This window comes from Chrysoperla carnea, assembly GCF_905475395.1.
Source record: "Chrysoperla carnea chromosome X unlocalized genomic scaffold, inChrCarn1.1 SUPER_X_unloc_105, whole genome shotgun sequence".
In the NCBI taxonomy this organism is placed as follows: Eukaryota; Metazoa; Arthropoda; class Insecta; order Neuroptera; family Chrysopidae; genus Chrysoperla; species Chrysoperla carnea.
The window spans coordinates 10,765-15,147 of NW_025408051.1; the positions used below are offsets into that span (position 1 = coordinate 10,765).

General features: G+C 26.8%; 1 non-coding gene across 1 annotated transcript; it reads left to right on the top strand.

Moving 5' to 3' along the window:
• The first annotated feature begins 1,225 nt into the window (after positions 1 to 1,225).
• Positions 1,226 to 1,344, top strand: LOC123303585. The gene has a single exon (XR_006535692.1). It is a non-coding gene; the product is annotated as a 5S ribosomal RNA (ribosomal RNA).
• Positions 1,345 to 4,383: the final 3,039 nt, after the last annotated feature.

A 4,383-nucleotide genomic window follows, 5' to 3' on the forward strand; every position in this document is an offset into this window, starting at 1 on the left:
TACTATTTAATTTTTATGTGTTTTCTACATGGTACTTTGACTTACATAGGGACTTATATTATTGTGAATAATGATATAATTGAAAACCTTTATTTTTTATTTGATAGAATTATTATATTTTATCATTTAAATATTTATAATAAATACATTATTTTTATAAAGTAAAAAAATATGGCCGAAGAAAATTCTACAGCTGTTGCAGCAACTGCGGTTACTGCTGCTTCTACAACACCAACAAAAAAAGCAACAGCTTCTGGTGCTAAACGTACAAAACAACATTCAAAACCAACACATCCACGTACATCAGAAATGGTTGTTAACGCAATTAAAAATTTAAAAGAACGTGGTGGTTCATCATTACAAGCAATTAAAAAATATTTAGCTGCAAATTATAAAGTGGATTCTGATAAAATTTCACCATTTATTAAAAAATATTTAAAAGCTGCTGTAACTGAGGGAGCCTTGGTACAAACTAAAGGTAAAGGTGCATCTGGTTCATTCAAATTGGCTGCTTCCGCTTCATCTAATTCTTCAGCTAAATCAAAAGTATCCAAAAAAGAAAGTGGAGCAAAAGGTTCAGCAAAGAGTGCTAAAAGTAAACGGGCACCAAAAGAAAAGAAAGCCACAACTACATCATTGGCAGCCAAAAAGCCTAAAGCAAAAAAAGCGACTCCATCATCATCAACTGCTGCTAAAAAAGTTACTGCAAAATCATCAGCGGCATCAAAAAAAGCACCAGTTAAAGCAAAACCAGCAAAAAGTACAAAATCCGCTGCCAAAAGTAGCCCTGCTCGTAAACCGAAAGCACCAAAAGCTAAGAAAGCTTCTGTTGCCAAATCATCTCCTACAAAAATTAAAAAAGCAGCACCAAAAAAGAAATGATCTGTTACTTTAATAATATATTGAAATATTTCATTATTTTTGCTAAAAAATGAAAATAACATAGGCCTTAATACAGGCCACAAATTAATATTTGATAAGAGTAAATTATTTTTTGTATAAATATTTTATAAAATAATAGTTAAGAAACATTTGCCACAGTCAGTACCACGGATGGGTGGCCACTTGAGAATACTGTGTGCGGTTGCATTTTTATTTAAAATATATGGTATAATAAATAAGTATATATTTAAATTGATTACTTCATTGAAAATTTTAATAATATACTTTAATATTAATGATATTTATGAAAAATATATATTTGTAAAAATTTTCATTTATTACTGGCAACAGCCATACCACGTTGAAAACACCGGTTCTCGTCCGATCACCGAAGTTAAGCAACATTGGGCACAGTCAGTACTTGGATGGGTGACCGCTTGGGAACACTGTGTGCGGTTGCCTTTTTATATTAAAAATATAAATTATTTTTCTTCTTTTCTTTTTTTTTACACACCATATATAAATATATGTTATTTAGAAATGTAAACCTTTTATATTATTCGTCAACAAATAAATATTATTTTTTGTATAAAATTTTATTGCATTTATAACTCATATCATGGTTACTTTAAAGCGAGAAGTTTTTTTAATATTTCAAATGAATATAAAATAATATAAATTTTATGAAATTTATTTATTTTTAGAAATAGCAATCGCTTATAATTATAACAAAATTTTAATAATGTTTAATTTTATTTCAATAATTTATATATATATATATATATATATATTTTTTAATAAAAATAATATACTCTTATTTAATAATATATGTTGGTCCTATATATAGGACCGAAAATATTTCTTATTTGTTTTTTTTTTTTTAAATTGTCATTTAAAACGCTTATGCACGTTCTCCACGAATACGTCTTGCCAATTGTATATCCTTAGGCATAATTGTAACACGCTTTGCATGAATTGCGCATAAATTGGTATCTTCAAATAAACCTACTAAATAGGCTTCACTAGCTTCTTGTAATGCCATAACAGCTGAACTTTGGAAACGTAAATCGGTTTTAAAATCTTGTGCAATTTCACGTACTAAACGTTGGAATGGTAATTTACGAATTAACAATTCAGTACTTTTTTGATAACGACGAATTTCTCGTAAAGCTACTGTACCAGGACGATATCTGTGTGGTTTTTTTACTCCACCAGTTGCTGGTGCACTTTTACGTGCAGCTTTCGTTGCTAATTGTTTTCTTGGTGCTTTACCACCAGTTGATTTACGTGCAGTTTGCTTGGTTCTAGCCATTTTCAAATAATAATGTTTTTACAAAAAAACACACAATTTTAAAAATTATATTCGACAATTTGATACTACAAAGTCAAATGTTTAAATGCGAAATAAATGTGTTGTATTTATATTTATATGAAATTTCAAAATTTTTGTTGTCATATCCTATTGGATAGCTATCAGAGTATGGACTAATCAAATTGTATAGGCGTGGCTTAAAAAATCTTTAATGCTTTATATAAAAAGGCACAATTGTACCGGCGCTCACATACATTACAATACTTGTGAGGTTAACACACGTGTTATCCGTTCGTTAAAATATTGTAAATAATTTTTTATTAAAATGACTGGCAGAGGAAAAGGTGGAAAGGGTCTTGGAAAAGGGGGTGCAAAACGTCATAGAAAAGTTTTGCGTGATAATATCCAAGGTATTACAAAACCTGCAATTCGTCGTTTAGCACGACGAGGTGGAGTAAAACGTATCTCTGGTTTAATTTATGAAGAAACACGTGGTGTACTTAAAGTATTCCTTGAAAATGTTATTCGGGATGCTGTTACATATACTGAACACGCAAAACGTAAAACAGTTACAGCTATGGATGTTGTATATGCATTAAAACGACAAGGTCGTACTTTGTATGGTTTTGGAGGTTAAGAAAATATAATAATTTACTTAAAATATTTAGTAAATTTATTAAAGAATATTTAATACATCCGATAAATTTAAACAGGCTTTCCTTTTTGGGAAGCCACTAATTTTATTTATATAAGAGTAAATAAATTTGTTAATAAATATAACATATTATATAATTTGTTTACAACAAATTATTTTGTTTATAACATACATTACCAAATATTTTTATTTATTTTTTTTTTTTTTATTGTAATATATCTGCAATAATAAATTATAATTTGTATATTATCTATTTTATTTTACAATAACTTATTGAATTTTTGAAAAAATTTTATTATAAATTAATATACTATTATATTTTTTATATATACAAGTTAAGAGTAACAAGTATCGATAGGAGATTATCGAATTTATAACTAATAAAACATTTCGCCTTAATCAAAGAAAATAAAGATTTTGCTATACCATTTTTTATACTTTCAATAAATAATTTATTATTAAATTTTTATTATTTCATTTATTTTTTAAAATTATTAAAAATATTTTTCTAATAATTATAAGCGTACATAAACAAGTAGTAAATGTAAAATGAAAATAATAAAGGTAATGTAATGCATTTGCATTACACTGATTTACGATATATATTCCGCGATATCCTTTATTATATTTAAAATTAATAATATTGATATACTAATAATAGATATATTCAAGCTATTAATATATAAAATTTTATATTAAATATGATATTAATAATTGTTTATTTTATTTTTTTGTATATATAAAAATAATTTACTCTTATTTAAAAAATTTGATGGCTCTCTTAAAAAGAGAGCCGTTTTTATATGTTGATGTATTTTTATGTTATCAATTAAATAATATTTTCGATTTATTTATTTTGAACTTGTATATTTTGTAACAGCTTTAGTACCTTCACTAACAGCGTGCTTTGCCAATTCACCAGGTAATAATAATCGAACTGCGGTTTGAATTTCCCGACTTGTGATTGTTGAACGTTTATTATAATGTGCTAAACGTGATGCTTCAGCAGCAATACGTTCAAAAATATCATTAACAAAACTGTTCATGATACTCATAGCTTTACTAGAGATACCAGTATCAGGATGCACTTGTTTTAATACTTTGTAAATGTAAATTGCATATGATTCCTTGCGCTTCCTCTTCTTTTTCTTATCACTCTTTGATATATTTTTTTGAGCTTTGCCAGCTTTTTTTGCTGCTTTTCCACTTGTTTTTGGTGGCATTGTTACAAACAATTAATATACACAGATAGTTACAGAACACCAGTCAGTATATGTATGAGCGTGTCGTGTATACAACTAGCGTATTATATACGCGAAGATGGATATAACAATAAAAATGAATACTACTCTCTGATTGGCTAAAAATAATACTATAAGGTGATTGGTTTATTTTTAAAGTTTTATATTTTATAAATATTATAAATTAAAATACCCAAATAACATTTTAAACATTTATGTTACAATCCCCGTAACGTACACATCTGTGTGATTATATTTACAAAAAAAAATATTAATTAAATAAATTTATTCGC